The following is a 20236-nucleotide window of genomic DNA, read 5'->3' as shown; positions in this document are numbered from 1 at the left end:
TGGAAAATACAGTAAGCAGGTATAAATATACAGCACATGAAAAGATGGGAGTTGCCTTACCAAGTGCAGACTGTCCTCCACTATCCAAGAGATGCCTAGTATCAGATGGGACCACGTTTGAAGTGTTCTCTTGCTCTTAGAAAACCTGAAGCATTTGTAAACACAAGAACCAAAACTGTAAGGACTCTTGGAAAAGGTTCTGTATTTCTTTTGAATAACAACTTCCTTCTGGATTTCACGCACGCTGGCTGGCTCTTGAAGCTGGTATATTTGTGGCTTTCAGCTGCTTGTTGTCACTTGAACTCTGTAAGCCCAAGTGTCAACTCTCACATGCTGGCTACCTCGATGATCCAATTTCTATGGAGAATTGTTAAGCACAAATTAGAGTATAAAGACAGGGCTAAAAACAAGTTCTTAATTTCAGTTTTGACAGGAAATCGGCAGTCAACCGGCTCTTTATTTCAATTTGAGAATATAATTAATAATTAGAATTTGATTTAATTATTTTTAATTTCCCCTCCACAAACAACCAACTAATCAACCTTTGGATTTGGTGTAGCGATTCCATAGCAAGAGAACTGCCTAACAAGCCCTTCCCGCGTACCTCGATGGTCTAAATCTTTGCCAGCTGTCAGGCATTTCCTTCATAATGCTCACTTAAAGGTTATTAATCCGTAGTTACTTTGTATGTGTAACTGTACTTTGCCAGCATCATTATTTATTTTAAAGGACACAATGTTTTCCAATGGGTGTAGTAGTAATTCACAATAGAAGAGGCTACTATGTTCATAACCTAAATAATTGTTTTTTAGTTTTAATACTTAGATGGCTAGAATTTTTTTTTTTTGCGGTGGTTTGACCAGACAGAGGTTTGAAGCAGGAATTTTTAAGGGTATGTTCATTTCTAATCTGCATTGATGGACATATTCTTTAGCTGTTTCTGAGACTTGCATGGTGCATAGTGGAGAAGAACTGGAAATCTGACCAATTCTGCCACAGCGTATATGTATGCAGGGGAGATAAAATAGTTTCTCTCTCATCAATTATAGCGTTTGACATAAGTGTTTGCATGCAAACATGTAAGTCTAGAAGTGCAGGCAAATGATGAAGGCTCAGCCTGGCTTGTTTTGATTAATGTCAAACTCTGCTTGTTGCCACATGGAGAAGTTTATTTTGGAGATTTTCTTAGTGTTCTATTTTGTCTACGGCCTGACTGCAAAGGCAGGTTGTCCATAGTGCACACTAGTGCAAAGCCCTCTGACTGACTTGGCTTGGGGAAAGGGGGCTACTGCAGTATACAGTGCACCAAGTCCAGAGGCATTTAAAACCACTTCACTAACTCCTCTTCTCTGTGTCCTTCCTGCTCCCAGCTTCAGCACACAGTGAGCGAGGAGATCTGCATGCAGGTGACAGAGCTTTACCTGTCGGAGAATAGCAACGGAGCTACCGGAATCCTGCTGTCGTCACAGTCATCTCGGGCCCTTGTGGAGGCCACGTACCAGCGCAAAGCCGAGCAGCCCATGTCAGACGAGAACTGTTTCAAGGTAAAAACCATATCTGCCTGCAGTGACGCTTGGAGGAGGACTCCTGGAGGAGCTTGCTGAGAGAGGAGGGGAAGAACGAAGGCTCGCTGAGAAAGGAGAATGGGCTCAGCTTTTCATTTTACGTAACTATCCAAATATCCCAAGGACCTCTGGACACCTGTGTGCTCCGCAGCTGTCATAGAGCTTGACAGGGCGACCTGGTTGTGCATTCTAGCCTGGTGGAGCTGCCGAGTACCTGCTCTGTGACTGTCGGTCTTAATATAGCCCTTGGCGGGGCTTGCATCAATCCAGACAGGAACTGTAGAACGAACAGAAAAAACAGATAAATATTTCTATAAAGAGTTCCTCGGAAATGGGACATTTGCAAGGAAGATGGAAAAATACGTATCCTGAAGTAAAGCTGGGATTTGTCCCTGTATTTCCCAGTGTCCCAAAGCCAGAGTAATACTGTATTGAGTGATTGCTGTCACTAGGCTTTTAATCTCTGTCTCTCCCTCCCTCCCGTGGGGTGGGTCACTGACGCTTTCCACCTTTTTCTCCATCTCATCCATTGTAGACTGTAACGGTCTCTTACTAATATTTGTCACCTATGCGTTAAATAAACCTGACTCACAGTTCAAATCAAATTCATACTTCTTGTCACTGTGAAATCAGAAGTGGCCGGGCCCATCTTGAACTAGTGAAATTCATTGATAATGGCTTTGATATTTATAGGGCGTCTCTGTGTTCCCGCTGAGAGTCTCAAAATAAGCAGGGAAGTAAAGAATTGAAACTGCACAAATTGATCAGAAAACAGCATGCTGCTAAAAGGGGTCCAGCTCCTTGCTTTGCCTTTATAAACATCCCAATTTCGAGCAAACTCTGTGGGTAACAGAGATTTTTTCTGATCGTTAATAAAATACCAACTGTTCACTGCAGCAATTCATGCTTTTTTCTTCCACCTCTCTTTAAGTATGTCATGGTTCTCTATCCAGGAATTCTCTTCTGCCCATATATGTAGAATAATTTCTTTATCCGTTTACCCTCTGTTAGATTAGCTCCTTAGTGATCTAGAACTTTCCACTCATTGTCAAAACTCCTTCTGTGTTCAGATTGTGTAACTGGGGCTAGTATCCCCCCGTTGTTCGCAGCAAAGTGGAAGGCACAGTATTATGCTGGAGAGTTGCATAAAGTTTATTGGATTTATTTTTCTGAATAATTGGTTACTAAGTCCCCTTCCGCATTCTGCTTTGTAGCTGATGTTCATTCAGAGCAGAGGCCAGGTCCAATTAACCATCGAGCTGCTGGACACCGAAGAGGAGAACTCGGATGACTCCGTAGAGGCAGAGGTAAGAGCCGATTGTCCTCGGAGTTCAGCTGCAGCTATTAAGCATGTAAAGTTTAAATGGGGGTATAACTGGATGAAGATGGCAGCGCTGTCAGTGTTTCAGATGCTATAGTTTATGACCTGCTTCTAGTCCTACAGGACACATTGATTATGTGACACAGTGCACTCAGTGAATTGGGTTGAACAAGCCTTGTTGGCATCTCTTATTAACAATTTCAAAAACCAGACAGTGCAGGTGCATATAGGGGGAGGGATAACTCAGTGGTTTGAGCATTGGCCTGCTAAACCCAGGGTTGTGAGTTCAATCCTTGAGGGGGCCACTTAAGGATCTGGGGCAACAATCAGTACTTGGTCCTGCTAGTGAAGGCAGGGGGCTGGACTCGATGACCTTTCAGGGTCCCTTCCAGTACTATGATATAGGTATATCCATCCATGGGGGGAGAGTGAGTGGGACCTGTGTGAAATATATGGAGTCTCCAAAGATTGCTTTTCTTTCATCTACTTCCAACCAAACCCCTTCAGAGTTGGGTTTGAATTGTTTGATTTGGCAGATGTTGGTTAACCCCTTGTGTTCTGTGCCCAATTTCAGCGTTGGTCAGACTACATAGAACGGTACGTCAGCTCTGATTCTACCTCTCCCGAACTTCGGGAACACCTGGCCCAGAAGCCGGTTTTCCTGCCAAGGTGAGTGAACAAGCTGGGGCTGTGAAAAGTGACCCACAGACCACAAGTACCCATGTCAGCAGAGGGAGAAAATCTTACTCTGTCACAGTGTTGGCTATTGCAGTCTCTTGTTTGTTTTTAGTACTCTGCCACTTTAGAAGACATTAACCTGGGAGTAGCATATAGAGAGACAGTGCTGCTGTTTATTCCAAGAGCCCACCCTGGGCTCCTGCTCTCCAGTGACTAAGGCCTGGTCTACACTAGGAGGTTATGTCGAATTTAGCAGCGTTAAATCGAATTAACCCTGCACCCATCCACACAACAAAGCTATTTAGTTCGGGGATTCTGTAATTCTATCAATGTACTGCTTGTGTCACTTGTGTTTTCATATGGAGCTCTACTTCTCCCTTCTGCAAGTCCCCTCCCAATGGAGCTACCCTGCAGGACCTAGGTTCCCTAGGGCTGGGTTTCTCCAGCCCCAGAAGAACACACCTACACCCACACATACATTAACAGAGCAAGTCTGAGCGGACCGGGTCAATCAGCACTGTCAAGCTGACCCCTTGTATGTCTCTGGACTCACTGGGCTGGATGAAGCAGCACTTTTAAGCTGCCTCTCCTTATATGCCCCTGGGCTCCATGGACTGGGTCAAGCAGCACTTTCAAGCTGTTACCCTTATGCGTCCCAGAGTCAGTACGTCTCTATCCCCACTCTCACATCACAATTGTACTGGCAGTAACCTACTTGATTAGCAAACCCCACAGTATTTTGGGCGCTGCAGGGATCTTTAGCTTAGGTAAAAGAAGCGTTGCTGTAGAGTGAATGGGGGAAGCTAAAAACACAAAAGAGTAAAGTTCAGCGAGAGAGAGAGAGAGAGAAGCAACCAGCTTAACCATAAAAGTTATTTATTGAATAATAGTGATAACTACACAAGGAGGGCTAAACCAACATAACATACATTATTAAAGGTTAATACCTAAGGTAGAAAGGAAAACAGAGAGAAAGAGGGGGGGGGAATCTCACCCACTCCATGAGGCTTGAACTGGTCGGGGTACCCAGGTGATGGTGGTAGCAGAGGGTCCTGAATGCTGGAGAGATCAGTCAGGAGAAGATGGAGTTCCAGTGGAACTGATGCATAGTTTGGATCTAAGCATCAGAACACTGACTGGAGGGTGAGTAGGATTTTCGTAGAGAAATTACAATGGTTGAAGGGAGAACACTAGATTTGTTTATAGGTAAGCTGATGACTCAAGGGTTTTCTTTAGGCTAGACAATAGGAGCTGATCACTCTTGGGCCTGGTCTACACTACGAGTTTATCTCGAATTTAGCAGCATTAAACTGAATTAACCCTGCACCCGTCCACACAACGAAGCCCTTTACTTCAATATAAAGGGCTCTTAATATCGATATCTGTACTCCTCCCCGACGAGGGGAGTAGCGCTGAAATCGGTATTGCCATTTCGAATTAGGGTTAGTGTGGCCGCAATTCGACGGTATTGGCCTCCGGGAGCTATCCCACAGTGCACCATTGTGACCGCTCTGGACAGCAATCTGAACTCGGATGCACTGGCGAGGTAGACAGGAAAAGCCCCGCGAACTTCTGAATTTCATTTCCTGTTTGCCCAGTGTGGAGAGCACAGGTGACCACGCAGAGCTCATCACCACAGGTAACCATGCAGTCCGAGAATCAAAAAAGAGCACCAGCATGGACCGTACGGGAGGTACTGGATCTGATCGCTATATGGGGAGAGGATTCCATGCTAGCAGAACTACGTTCCAAAAGACGAAATGCCAAAACATTTGAAAAAATCTCCAAGGGCATGATGGAGAGAGGCCACAATAGGGACTCACTACAGTGCCGCGTGAAAGTCAAGGAGCTCAGACAAGCCTACCAGAAGACCAAAGAAGCAAACGGAAGGTCCGGGGCAGAGCCGCAGACATGCCGTTTCGATGCTGAACTGCATGCAATTCTAGGGGGGGGGGTCGCCACCACTACCCCACCTCTGACCATGGATTCCGAGCAGGGGGTAATCTCAGCCATGCCTGAGGATTCTGCGGACGGGGAAGATGAGGAGAAGGAGGATGACGACGAGCTTGCGGAGAGCACACAGCACTCCATTCTCCCCAACAGCCAGGATCTTTTTCTCAGCCTGACTGAAGTACCCTCCCAACCCCCAGATAATGAGGCCATGGAAGGGACCTACGCTAAGTGTACCTTTGTAAATATAAAACATGGTTTAAAAGCAAGAGTTTTTTAATGATTAATTTGCCCTGAGGACTTGGGATGCATTCGCGGCCAGTACAACTACTGGAAAAGTCTGTTAACGTGTCTGGGGATGGAGCGGAAATCCTCCAGGGACATCTCCATGAAGCTCTCCTGGAGGTACTCCAAAAGCCTTTCCACAAGGTTTCTGGACAGTGCAGCCTTATTCCGTCCTCCATGGTAGGACACTTGACCACACCATGCTAGTAGCAAGTAATCTGGTATCATTGCATGACAAAGTCTGGCAGCATATGGTCCCGGTGTTTGCTGGCATTCAAGCAACATCTGTTCTTTATCTCGCTGTGTTATCCTCAGGAGAGTGATATCGTTCATGGTAACCTGGTTGAAATACGGGAATTTAATTAAGGGGACAGAGGTGGCCGTTCCTACTGGGCTGTTTGCCTGTGGCTGAAAAGAAATCCTTCCCTGCAGTTAGCCAAGCGGGGGGGGGGGGGGGGGGAGGGGGATCATTGGCACTGAGCTTTTCGCATTTGGCTAACAGGGATCTTCCCTGATACCAGTCATGCAGTGGGGGGAGGGGTAAAGCGATGGGGGGGGGGGTTAGTTTGGTTTCTGCAGGGATCTTCCCTGATACCAGCCATGCAGGGGGGGGGGGGGAGGGATAAAGCGATCATCCCAGAGAATTGGATGAGGGGGGGTTAGTTTGGTTTCTGCTGCTGCACGTTAACAGGAAAACCGCAGCACTCAACGGGCTTTGCTTGGTATGTGGGAAAGCAGGGCACTGCTTTTCTGAAGGCTACAGAAGCCAAAAGACAATGGCTTACCATGGCTGCATGCAAGCCGAATTCTGTTGCCCGGACCTGCGTCTGTGCTCTCTAACACCAAAGCCGCAGGCACTCAATATTAAGATGCAAAATGCGACCTTGTACCAAAATCACATGTGCTACGTAATGTGAATAGTGTTGTTCACCGTGAAAGAGTATAAGCATTGTTCTGTAAAATGTATCTTTTTAAATACTTCTCTCCCTTTTTTCCCTCCCTCCCGCAGCTGCAAATTTTTCAAGCCTCCCTCCTCCATTCCGAAGGCTATCTCAGATAAGGTGGCGAAAAAAAAGGATGCGATACGAAATGTTCTCTGAAATCATGGAATCCACCCACAATGAAAGAGCTCATCTGAATGAGTGGAAGGACACGGTATCAAAGTACAGGAAAGATGCCAGTGAACGTGAGGCCATGAGGGACGCTCGAGATGAGAGGTGGCAGGCTGCAACGCTGGGGCTGCTGCGTGATCAAACGGACATGCTCCTGGAGCTTCAGGAATGGCAGCAGGATCACAGAGTGCCGCTGCAGCCGCTGTATAACCTCCCTCCTCCCTCACCATGTTCCATAGCCTCCTCACCCAGATGTGTAAGAACACGGGGGGTGGGGGGGAGGCTCCGTGCACCCTCCCACTCCACCCCAGTGGACAGCCCAAGCAAAAGGCTGTCATTACTTTGAACTTTTTTAGTGGCCTTTTCCTTCCCTCCTATCCTCCTCCCAAACCCCACCTGGGCTACCTTGTCAGTTCTCTCCCTATGTTTATAATCAATTAATAAAGAATACATGATTTTTAAACGATAGTGACTTTATTTCCTTTGAAAGCAAGCTGTGATCGAAGGGGGGAGGGTGGTTTGCTTACAGGGAATGAGTCAATCAAGGGGGCGGGTTTTCAACAAACAGAAATTTCACACCGTAGCCTGGCCAGTCATGAAACTGGTTTTCAAAGCTTCTCTGATGCGCAGCGCTTCCTGGTGTGCTCTTCTAATCGCCCTGGTGTCTGGCTGCGCGTAATCAGCGGCCAGGTGATTTGCCTCAGCCTCCCACCCCGCCATAAAGGCTCCCCCTTACTCTCACAGAAATTGTGGAGCACACAGCAAGCAGCAATAACAATGGGAATATTGGTTTGACTGAGGTCTGAGCGAGTCAGTAACGTGCGCCAGCGACCCTTTAAATGTCCAAATGCACATGTTACCACCATTCTGCACTTGCTCAGCCTGTAGTTGAATAGCTCCTGACTACTGTCCAGGATGCCTGTGTATGGCTTCATGAGCCATGGCATTAAGGGGTAGGCTGGGTCCCCAAGGATAACTATAGGCATTTCAACATCCCCAACGGTTATTTTCTGGTCTGGGAAGTAAATCCCTTGCTGCAGCCGTTTAAACAGATTAGTGTTCCTGAAGACGCGAACGTCATGAACCCTTCCCGGCCATCCCACGTTGATGTTGGTGAAACATCCCTTGTGATCCACCAGTGCTTGCAGCACCATTGAAAAGTACCCCTTGCGGTTTATGTACTGGCTACCCTGGTGCTCCGGTGCCAAGATAGGGATATGGGTTCCATCTATCGCCCCACCACAGAGAGGGAATCCCATTGCAGCAAAGCCATCCACTATGTCCTGCACATTTCCCAGAGTCTCTACCTTTCGTAGCAGCAGCTCAGTGATTGCTTTGGCTACTTGCATCACAGCAGCCCCCACAGTAGATTTGCCCACTCCAAATTGATTCCCGACTGACCGGTAGCTGTCTGGCATTGCAAGCTTCCACAGGGCTATCGCCACTCGCTTCTCAACTGTGAGGGCTGCTCTCATCTTGGTATTCTGGCACTTCAGGGCAGGGGAAAGCAAGTCACAAAGTTCCATGAAAGTGCCCTTACGCATGCGAAAGTTTCACAGCCACTTCGAATCGTCCCAGACCTGCAACACTATGCAGTCCCACCAGTCTGTGCTTGTTTCCCGGGCCCAGAATCGGTGTTCCCCGGCTATATCCTGCCCCATTAACAGCATGATCTCCAAAGCGCCGGGGCCCGCGGTTTGATAGAATTCCATGTCCATGTCCTCATCACTCTCGTTGCTGCGCTGCCCTAGCCTACTCCTCGTCGCCTGGTTTTGCAGGTTCAGCATAAACTGCACGATAACGTGCGAGGTGTTTACAATGTTCATGACTGCTGTCTTGAGCTGAGCGGGCTCCATGCTTGCCGCGGTATGGTGTCTGCACTGTTCACCCAGGAAAAAGGCGCGAAAAGGTTGTCTGCCGTTGCTTTCCCGGAGGGAGGGTGAGGATGTACCCAGAACTACCCGCAACAGTGTTTTTGGCCCCATCATGCATTGGGATCTCAACTCAGAATTCCAATGGGCAGAGGAGACTGTGGGAACTATGGGATAGCAACCCACAGTGCAACGCTCCGGAAGTCGATGCTAGCCTCGGTACATGGACGCACACCGCCAAATTAATGTGCTTAGTGTGGCCGCATACACTCGACTTTATACAATCAGTTGCCAAAAATCGAATTCTGTAAATTCAGATTAATCCCGTAGTGTAGACATACCCTTGGCTATGGGTGGTGTTTTCTTCCAGGGAGCTCACAATGCAACTAGGCTGCTTCAGTATTTGGATATCAGTTAAGGATTCATTACTAGAATTGGTCTAATAATTGCTGAGCTGGGTGTGTGCAGACATAGGTTTATTAGCATATGGAGCAGAGATTCCCATGATGCAGTGCTTCCCTGCTTTTTCTGGTCCCAGAGTTCATTGCAGTTCTCTGTTCTCCATTCTGTATGCAAATTGAGATGTCTTCCTGTCCCATCTTTCATGCAGATGAGGCTAGGGGAGTTGTCTCTGCTCCCCATTCTATATGCTAATGGAGATGTCTTAATCTTGTCACCCTTGTCAGGAAGGGTCTAGGTGTGTCTCCCAACACCCTTCACTGCTCTCTGCAAGTTTTCCCCCCCCCCCTCTGAAGGGTTTTGGTTTAAGCAGAGGCTGGGGGGGGAGTGTCTTTCATGAGTCAGGCTGGATACTGCACCCTGGTTCCCCAAGAACACAGAGGTGTCTGCTATCATAACTCAACAACAGCTACTCTACACTTTCTGTAACAAACTCCCATTAACTTCAGTGGGAGAAGAAGTGGGCACCAGCAGAGCTGCAAATGGCTTATCTTTTTCTACTAGGTGAAGCAAGAGCTTTCTCTGTTCCAGTAGTTCCCCTTAGGGAACTGATGGGCAGGATCCCCTGGGAAGCTAATATGTGGGGGCAAGGAGTCCAGGAGAACTGGCTGTATTTTAAAGAAGCCTTATTGAGGGCGCAGGAACAAACCATCCCTGAAAGAATGGCAAATATGGCAGGCAACCAGCTTGGCTTAACAGTGAACTCTTCAGTGAGCTTAAACTCAAAAAGGAAGCTTACAAGAAGTGGAAGTTTGGACAGATGACTAGGGAGGAGTATAAAAATATTGCTAGAGCATGCAGGGGTGTAATCAGCAAGGCCATGGCACAACTGGAGTTGCAGCTAGCAAGGGATGTGAAGGGTAACAAGAAGGGTTTCTACAGGTAGGTTAGCAACAAGAAGAAGATCAGGTAAAGTGTGGGAGCCTTACTGAACGGGGGAGGCAACATAGTAACAGATGATGTGGAAAAAGCTGAAGTACTCAATGCTTTTTTTGCCTCGGTCTTCACAGACAAGCTCAGCTCCCAGACTACTGCACTGGGCAACACAGTATGAGGAGGAGGTGAGCAGCCCTCAGTAGTGAAAGAACAGGTTAAGGACTATTTAGAAAAGCTGGAGGTGCACAAGTCCCTGGGTACAGATCTAATGCATCCAAGGGTGCTGAGGGAGTTGGCTGATGTGATTGCAGAGCCATTGGCCATTACCTTTGAAAACTCGTGGAGGTCCCGGACGATTGAAAAAAGGCAAATATAGTGCCCATATTTTAAAAAGGAAGAAAGAGAACCCAGGGAACTACAGAGCGGTCACCCTCACTTCAGTCCCCGGCAAAATCACGGAGCAGATACTCAAGGAATCCATTTTGAAGCACTTGGAGGAGAGGAAGGTGATCAGGAACAGTCAACATGGATTTACCAAGGGCAAGTCATGCCTGACCAACCTGATTGCCTTCTATAATGAGATAACTGGCTCTGTGGATATGGGAAAAGCCGTGGATGTGATATATCTTGACTTTAGCAAAGCTTTTGATATGGTCTTCCACAGTATTCTTGCCAGCAAGTTAAAAAAGTATGGAATGGATGAATGGACTATAAGGTGGATAGAAAGCTGGCTAGATTGTCGGGCTCAATGGGTAGAGATCAACGGCTCGATGTCTAGTTGGCAGCTGATATCAAGTGGAGTGCCCAAGGGGTCGGTCCTGGGGCTGTTTTTGTTCAACATCTTTATTAATGATCTGGGTGATGGGATTAATTGCACCCTCAGCAAATTCGCAGATGACCATAAGCTGGGAGGAGCGGTAGATACGCTGGAGGGTAGGGATAGGGTCCAGAGTGACCTAGTCAAATTGGAGGATTGGGCCAAAAGAAATCTGATGAGTTCAAAAAGGACAAGTGCAGAGTCCTACACTTAGGAAGGAAGAATCCCATGCACCGCTACAGGCTGGGGACCGACTGGCTAAGCAGCAGTTCTGCAGAAAAGGATCTGGGGATTACAGTGGATGAGAAGCTGGATATGAGTCAGCAGTGTGCCCTCTTTGCCAAGAAGGCCAACGGCATATTGGGCTCTATTAGTAGGAGCATTGCCAGCAGATCGAGGGAAGTGATTATTCCCCTCTATTCGACACTGGTGAGGCCACACCTGGAGTATTGCGTCCAGTTTTGGTCCCCCCCACTACAGAAGGGATGTGGACAAATTGTAGAGAGTCCAGCGGAGGGCAACGAAAATGATTAGGGGGCTGGGGCACATGACTTACAAGGAGAGGCTGAGGGAACTGGGGTTATTTAGTCTGCAGAAGAGAAGAGTGAGGGGGGATTTGATAGCAGCCTTCAACTACCTGAAGGGGGGTTCTGAAGAGAATGGAGCTAGGCTCTTCTCAGTGGTGGCAGATGACAGAACAAGAAGCAATGGTCTCAAGTTGCAGTGGGGGAGATCTAGGTTGGATATTAGGAAACACTATTTCACTAGGAGGGTGCTAAAGCACTGGAATAGATTTCCTAGGGAGGTGGTGGAATCTCCATCCTTAGAGGTTTTTAAGGCCCGGCTTTGACAAAGTCTTGGCTGGGATGATTTAGTTGGTGTTGGTCTTGCTTTGAGAAGGGGATTGGACTAGATGACCTCCTGAGGTCTCTTCCAACCCTAATATTCTATGATTCTATGGTAACTGCACTGAAATTACTCCATATTAACATTAGTGTAACTGAGATCAACAGTGAATTGTAAAATGAACTGGAATCCTGTATTCAGCTGAAGAGGTCACTGTTACCTTGTGCTCCTACCCCACTCCATCCCTCTGTTTGTTGTATCCACCTGTTGCCTCTTGTCACATAGTTAGATTGTAAATTCTTTAGGGCAGGGACCATGTTTTCATTATATATGTGTATAGCACCTTGAAAAATGGGACACCAATCCTGATTGGAACATCTAGAAATAATAATAACAACAACAACAGACCCAGGCTGGAATCTGGCCAGGATAGAGATTAACACTGGATTTGCAAAAAGTGCAATGGGATCTTTAATGACCACAAATGGTCAGATCTTCACTTCTATATTTCATGTGAAAGGAAGAAAAATCAACAGCACTGTGGCTCATAACACCAGGCTAGGGTATTATTTTGGTACTGATTCAGAAGGAAGAGCACCATGTCCTGAATCATCAGCACAACTTCTTGTGGCATCCTGTTTTTTCTTTCACAGTTTCTTACTAAACTGATCTCACCTGACCTATCTTGAGCAAAATGGTAGGCAGTATGCACCATTGCCTGTACTGGTGGAGATGTGTCTCCCATGGTGTGCTATTATCCAACAAAGTCCTTGTTGACTATGTCTATTTCTTCAGTAGGTTATCTTCACTGTGTCCTGCTAATAAAACAACCAATAAGAAGGCAGGAATGATCTGTGCAGATTGTCACAATGAGTACTTTGTGTGTCATGCCTACTATTTTTATCTCTGCCTAGGAATTGCACTGCTGTCAGAAGAAGTGAGTTAAACTATTATGCTGCTGCATACTTCCAATGGAAGCACTCCATAAAGTCACTGAATATGTGTGTGTGGGTTGTCATAGTTCCTATTGTCTGAGCAGTTTCTCTCTGTTTGATTAAACACCAAATAACAATTAAAAAAAAAAGCAACAGCAATCAACATGAATGGTGCAAACACTACATGTTACATTCATGTTGCTGTAGCGTTTGAGGACTCTAAATACATATTGCAATAATTTTGATAGTTCTTGTATTATTAATAATAATACATTGATTTTCTATGGTACCTTTCATCTGAAAAACCATTTATAAATGTGATGGAATTAAGCTTCACAATCCCCGTGAATGTATCTATACCTTATAATCAAGTAATCTCTCTGTCTTCTTTTTGATAAACTGAACAGACTGAAAGATACTGGAGAATCCTGTAGTGGTATAATTTTGGGGCCTCCAGCCTGCCCTGCCCATCTCAAAGCCTGCCACCAACAGACCAGTGGGCCCTTCTGTGCTCCCTGCCCCCCCCAGGGCCAGCCCCCCCCCTCAGACTCTGGTCCCTCCTTCCCCTCTCAGAGCCCGGTACCCCCTCCCTCCTGGAGTCTGGACCCCCCTCAGAGCCTGGTCCCTCCTGCCCCCATAGAACCTGGGGCACCCCACCCCCCTCAGAGCCTGGTACTCCCTGCCCCCTGGAGCCTGGGGCACCCGACCCCCCTCAGAGCCTGGTCCCCCCTCCTCCCTGGGGCGCCTGATCCCCCCTCCCCCCGGAGCACCCAACCCCCCTCACAGACCGGTACCTCCTCCCCCCTCAGAACTTGGTCCCTCCTGCCCCCGTCAGAGCCCGGTACCCCCCGTGTCCCTAGCGCCGGGGGCCCCCTCCCGCCTCAGAGATTAGAGCCTGGTCCCCCGTGTCCCCTCCCGCTCGCGCTGGGCCCCGCCGGAACCAGCCCGGGCTGTGGGGATCGGAGCCCGCGCCGCCACCGGGCCCAGCACTTTGGACAGCGTCCGCTAGGCTGCTCCGTCTCTCGCGAGAGTTGCGGGCACCGCCCGTGGCGGGGAGGGGGGCAGTGAGGGGGCGGAGCCAGGCGCGAGCCGTGGTCGCTGCGGCAGGAGGCGGGGGCTGTGGGGCGCGGAACCGGAGCTGCCTGCCCGGGACGGGGAAGGGCTGCGGGGCCTGACGCTCTGCACTGCACGGGCGCTGCAGGGAGGTGAGTCCCGCGGGCCTGTCAGCCTCGCAGTGACGGCAGCCGCGCCCCCGCGGCTCCAGCCCCGCTGGGCGAGCATTGCGGGGCTGGCCGGGCTGGGGGCTGCCAGTGTGCGCGTGCCAAGGGCCCTGCACCCCCCCGTGTGCGCGCCTGTGCCAAGGCGCCTTGCGCTCCGCCCCACCCGTGGGTGCGCGCCCGTGCCCAGAAGGGGCCTTTCGCCCTCGCCCGTGGGTGCGCGGCCGTGCCAAGGCGTCTTGCGCCCCCCCACCCGCCCATGGGTGCGCGCCCGTGCCCAGAAGGGGCCTTGCGCCCCCCCACCCGTGGGTGCGCGCCCGTGCCCAGAAGGGGCCTTGCGTCCCTCCCACCCGTAGGTACGCACGTGCCTTGAGGGGGCCTTGCACTGCCCAACCCGTGGGTGTGCACGTGCCAAAGGGCCTTTGCACCCCCCCTTCCTGAGTGTGCACGTGTGCCCAGAGGGGGCCCTGCCCCGCCAATTCGTGTGTGTGCTCGTGCCCAGAAGGGGCTTTGCACCCCCATAGCCCATGTGCATTCAGGCACCCAGAAGGGGCCGTGCAGCCCCCAGTTCTTGCGGGCGCATGCCTGCCAATATGCCGCCCCTCTTCTTCCCCCCCCCCCCGTGTATGTGTGCACCAGCACGCATGCGAACGGGCCGTCCATCTCCCCTGTGTGTGCGCACATTCAACAGGGTCTCCCCCACCTTGTGTGTGTGTGTGCATGCAAAGGGGACCCCCACCACTTCTCTTGTGCATGTGTGCAAGTGGTCTTTTCACTAACCTTTTCACATTCGTGCAAATCAACAAAAATACCCTTGCAGGTGTGTGTATGCAAAGAAACCTTCTGCCCCCCCCCCCCCCGTGGGTGTGTTTGCATGTGCAAAGGAGCCTTCCACCACCTAATATCTCTCTCACTGAGTGTGCAGGGATTTTTTTTGGAAGGCTTGATTGCCTTCTGCAAGGTGACATAATCAGTGGAATGCACAACTGGCTTGTTTATTAACATGCAGTGAGTAACTGTCATGTGTATTGCAATGAAAGATGGGCCCAAGCAGAGAAAACCTACTTCCCTGATATTGTGGGGTGTTTTGAAATTGGAACTTGGATTTGATTTTTGTCCAGGGCCCCCATTTTTATAATGTGCTGAACCAAAACCCTAGATCTGAATGCCTTAGCATGCTGGGATATTGGCTAACCAGATGCAAGTCTTGTGTCTTGATCCCAGCTCCAATTACAATGCAAGAGAAAATTCCTTCCTAAAGTGGTAGGCGGGTGAAGTAATGCTGCCCAGTTGAAATACACTGGGGCCTTGTGCCTACTGCGTGTGGGAGGTGGGTTAATAACCCAGTGACTCTCACCACAGACCTCCCTATTACAGGAGAGAGAGGAGTTGAGTATTCCAGTGAAATCCCCACCACAGTCCCCATCTGAAGATGAGTGGCAGGGTTGTGGGAGAAGATATTGTACCTGCTTATTTTTATGGTCCTTTTTCTCACTTGTATGTTTTTCTCTATCAAGGGGAAAGTGTGAATTAGTGTAAACCCTATTACCACCCAGTGTGTCACATTTTAGGGAGCTGGAGGTGTTAGTCGTTTCAGATAAATGTTAAGGATAGATTCAGAGAGTGCTTTTCCATGTATAGCATTGACTATACAGAAAAACCGGGCCCCGATCTTGGAAATGTGGAGCCCGCATGCAGATGATTTGCAGGCAGTAGTGGGAATTTCACTGCATAAAGAGAAAATGTCCATTACTTTTATTATGAAGGCCAAATGGTGGTCCAATTAAAGTCAATGGCAAAATGTCCATTGTCTCCAGTAGGGCTAGGATTTGGTCCCAAATATGTGTCGTGTATTTGTTTTACTTTTCATCACTCGTAGTTAACCTATTGGACCTTGTCTGTGCAAATGATTTTCTTACTGGAGGGCTAGATAGGCCCCGTTGGTAAAAGTGACCCTCTCTGGTCTGCACTTGCACTTCTACCACAAGTAATAACAGAGGAACTGGAATATTCAGCAAGCTGACTGTCTGAGCATGAACTTAATAGCTGTACTAGATGTGCAGGTGAGGGGGACAGTAGGCTGGGTTCGGACGGTTGTGTTGGGTGACTTTGTTTATGTGAAAGTGACTTTGCGTCAGTTTAAGCCCCATATGTGGGTTTGATCACTAAAGGGGCTTTACAGATTTATGTGCTAGGGTTTTTGTAAATGTGTTTGCTAATTTTCTGAGCATCCGTGATTGGGCACTTAACTTGAGCACCCTTGGGGCACAATCTTGGAGTTGATCCTTTGGAATTGCTGAGCAGCGCCAACTCCCATTGTCTGCAAGTGGAGCTATGTGTGCTCAACTATTTTAAAAATCAGGCCCAGTGTGTCTCCTGTTGGAGCACATGCTGTCAGAGGCCTCAGCTGCTCATCTTGGCAGAAATGCCAAGGCAGTGTGTGTTATCCCCAATGCCAGACCTTCTTCTGCATCCTCCTGGATGCCAAAAGCACCAGCTATCAGGACCTCACTTTCCCCTGGCACATTCTGTGATGCTCTTCTCTGTTTTCTATGCAAAAATCTCATCATCACTCCCATAACCGCATTGGTCATTGGGGCACCATCATTGATGAGCAATCAACCAGTTGTCTCCACCCCTGATGATTGTGTGTCAGTGCTTGAGTCTCCGCGAAGTCCATTCCTGTCCACCTTTTTATGTTGTCAATCCATCTCTTCTTCTGTCTACCTCTTTTTCTCTTCTTGTAGATGCAAAAATCGACAGCACGGTAAAAATTGAAAACATGGAGATGGTATCCAATTGAGCTTCTTATCCAAATAATACGGGAGCTGCGGTAGTGACTTGTTTATTTCCATACTTAATTCAATGAAACCACCAACGAAACTGCCTTGCTGCAAAATTTAGGTCCAGCTTGCCATTGGTACAGGGACTTAATAATAAGGTGCTATTTGTACATATCTATTTATGGTATTTTTTTATAGTATCTAAGCACTATCACTTTAAAGCTCACCAAGGAGATACACTGGGAGAGCTTCAGACAGAGACCTACAAGATGAACATATGCCCCTCATGGTTAGTAAAATCAAACAGGTACTAGGTCTGTTATTGAGAAAAATGCCTCCCTGTGAGAGGGCATGGTGTCAGTTTAACTCGAGTGGTGGTTAGGCCTCTGCTACAATTAAGAATCTCGCTAGTGCAGCTTTGGTATCACCTGGAGTCCCTTAGATTTCCTTGATCCGCTAAATCTTGCTTTTGGTTTGGGTAGTGTGATATGCAATTGACACTACTGTAGCCTAGTTGGTGAGCAAACTCTGCCTAGTGATGGACAAAGGGTAGGTGTTTATCTTGCTTCTTTTAGATCTATCTTTGGGACCATCATCTGAGGTTTTGTTTAGCCTGAAAGCCAGGATTGGGTGGATGGTACTGCTCTCGAGTGCTTCCGGTTTTCCTCTCTAGAAGGATCCCAGAAGGTGTTTTGAAGGAGTGGCTTACCTGTCTTGTGGGCTCGTGTGCAGGCTTAAGTGGGGTTCTATTCAAGAGTATGTACGCACCCATTTCTTCTCGGTGTACATATGAGGACGTTGTGGGAGCTAGACCATTTGAGCTGTGATGCAGTTAGTTCAGAGCTCTACAGCTCTACACATGCTCCATGTGGCTACTGACCTATTTGGCAACCTTGGTGCATATATTAAACCGGAGTTCTGACAAATGTTCTTCCTTCTGGGTGCAATTCATGGTGCTGATACTGATTTCTAATACCCTATGTGTGCCCCTAGCCCTATCAATCTAAAAATCCCTGGAGCTTAATTTCCTGAGAGACTCTCTCCTTCCCTATGCACAGCAGTAGTAGCTGAGGTCACTATGGGTCCTTGAGCAGTCAGCCCATATCTTTAAATGCCTGGGGACATGGCATTCTAAGTGGATGGCCCTTGACTCTAGAATTCTCATTCCTTCTCCTCCTTCCCCACCTACTCCCCCAGTTGATCTAACCAAACCCAAGTCTGCTGACCTTCAGGGCCTAGTGTAAGGCATTTGAGATTATTTATTCATTTATTTTGCAGTGTATTGTTTTTTAAACTCTGCATGTGCCCAGAACTGATCTGTACTTGGTGCACTTTATAAATTAAAAACGTTCACAAGCACTTTAATTTCTGAATACAAGTAAGTTGTAGATCAGGGGTCTCAAACACGCGGGCTGCATGCGGCCCGTGGAGTTATTTCCTGTGGCCTGGCATAGGCGCCGACTCCACCGGCAGCCAAGCTCCCCTCCACCGGCAGCCAAGCTCTCCTCACCCCCACCCCACCCCCCGAACGCACTGCGTCCCTTCTCCTCCGCCTAACTCCCAGCGCTTCCCAATGCCAAACAGCTGTTTGGTGGCGCTTAGGACTTTCCAGAAGGGAGGTGGGAGGAGCGGGGACATCGACACAGTGCAGTGTAGCCACCGCGGTAAGTGGATCTAACTACATCGACTTCAGTTACATTATTCACATGACTGAAGTTGCATAAGTTAGATCGATTTACCGCACAGTGGAAACCAGGCCTAAGCCTCTCCCTGCCCCACATTGCTGAATCTTCTTTTACTCTTCTGGCTGCAGCCAGCACTTTAATCATCATCATAGAATATCAGGGTTGGAAGGGACCTCAGGAGATCATCTAGTCCAACCCCCTGCTCAAAGCAGGACCAATCCCCAGACAGATTTTTTTACCCCAGTTCCCTAAATGGCCCCCTCAAGGATTGAACTCACAACCCTGAGTTTAGCAGGCCAATACTCAAACCACTGAGCTATCCCTCCCCCCTGTTTAGTTCAAACACGTGTTTTAGGCCTTTGTAGCCAGTGGGCTACTCTAATGGCTTTCCCAGGGGTGGATAATAGATCTGGGTATATGTATAAATACTGTAGAGATGCGTGTCTAATATATATAAAAACTCCTTCATTTTCAGTTTAACCCATTTTTTATCCCTAATAATCCTGGGTTTTACAAAAAGTATTATGATTTTTTCCGATTTTTCATCCTACTTTTGTGTCATTCAAATATATAAAAAAAACTTGTTTTATTAGGAAAACATGAGATATATGTATTATGATAATGCATTAGTCTGTGTGTGCATGCAAAGCTGCCTGTTGAAGCAAGGCTATGTATTAGGCAAGGTCTACACTACAGCGGGGGTCCGACCTAAGATACGCAACTTCAGCTACGTGAATACCGTAGCTGAAGTTGCGTATTTTAGGTCGGCTTACCTAGCGGTGAGAACGCGGGAAAGTCGACCGCTGCCGCCGCCTCCGCTGCCGCCTCCTGCCGAGGTGGATTTCCGGAGTCGACGGCAGAGCGATCAGGGATCGATTTTACCGCGTCTTCACTAGACGCGGTAAGTCGATCCCCGATAGACCGATTGCTACCCGCCGGATCGGCGGGTAGTGAAGACAAAGCCTTAGTCTAGAAGATAAACACAATAAACAAACAGGTATGCACACAAGCTCTGAAATGCGTGCGCATCTGAACGTACTGATGAATCTCACGCCCACCACGTACACATTTCAGGCTGTTAGCAGACAATGGTTTAAAGATCTGACACACTAAAATGGGGAAAAAAACTAAAATCTGTATTAGAATACGTTTCAGAACACAAGGAAATATTCGAAAGTTTAAAAAAAAAAAAAAAAAAACGGAGAAAAGGATGCAGTTGAGTATGTGCACTGCAAATGGTGAGGCCCAATTATTAAATGTAAATATTTATAGGCTAATAGTTCTAAGTCTGCAACAGTTTTAACTGTTTATTCAAGTAAAAAGTTGTATTTGGGGATTAGCGATATATTGTTTTCTTAAACTAAGAGGTGGCATTATGTTTTGAGTTCTGTTTTAGTTCTGCAGCAAACCACATTGAATTCTGTTAATCAAAGCATTAATTTACCGAATACTTCCTCCCCCAGTTCTTCCATGGACCAAAATAAACCCCAATATTGACCCAGAAAAATTAATATTTTTTGCACCAATTTCCGCCTGTTTTAATAATAAACACCGATAAATTCCCAGGAAAAATAAAATAAAATAAAAACCTAAAATGAAGGGATATATATAGCATAAACAATGGGAAATTCAACCATGCCTTATTATAGCACTGTCCTTGGGAGCCAGTTATTTCTGTAAAGGGGTGATTTGCCGTACCAGGGGTGATTTTCATGCTGATTGAAGGTAGCTGGGATCTTTCTGTCTGAGGATCATCCCATGGAATGTTGCAGTGAAGCCAGCTGTTTTTGGTTTTTTTTTGGTTGGTTTTTTTTGGGGGGATGGGCGGGGGGGGGG

General features: G+C 47.8%; 1 protein-coding gene and 1 pseudogene across 1 annotated transcript in view; both read left to right on the top strand.

Moving 5' to 3' along the window:
• LOC135885066 (paired amphipathic helix protein Sin3a-like) overlaps positions 1–16735 on the top strand; it is a 27756-nt pseudogene extending 11021 nt beyond the window's left edge.
• The window catches only part of SCAMP5 (secretory carrier membrane protein 5), a 19204-nt gene continuing 12804 nt past the window's right edge, over positions 13837–20236 (top strand). The window contains exon 1 of the mRNA XM_065411683.1: positions 13837–13920. The gene's annotated coding sequence lies outside the window, so the exon portion shown is untranslated. The remainder of the gene's footprint in view (positions 13921–20236) is intronic.

The sequence above is a fragment of the Emys orbicularis genome, chromosome 10 (genome assembly GCF_028017835.1).
Source record: "Emys orbicularis isolate rEmyOrb1 chromosome 10, rEmyOrb1.hap1, whole genome shotgun sequence".
Classification (NCBI taxonomy): Eukaryota; Metazoa; Chordata; order Testudines; family Emydidae; genus Emys; species Emys orbicularis.
This window is presented reverse-complemented; position numbering and strand designations above follow the sequence as displayed.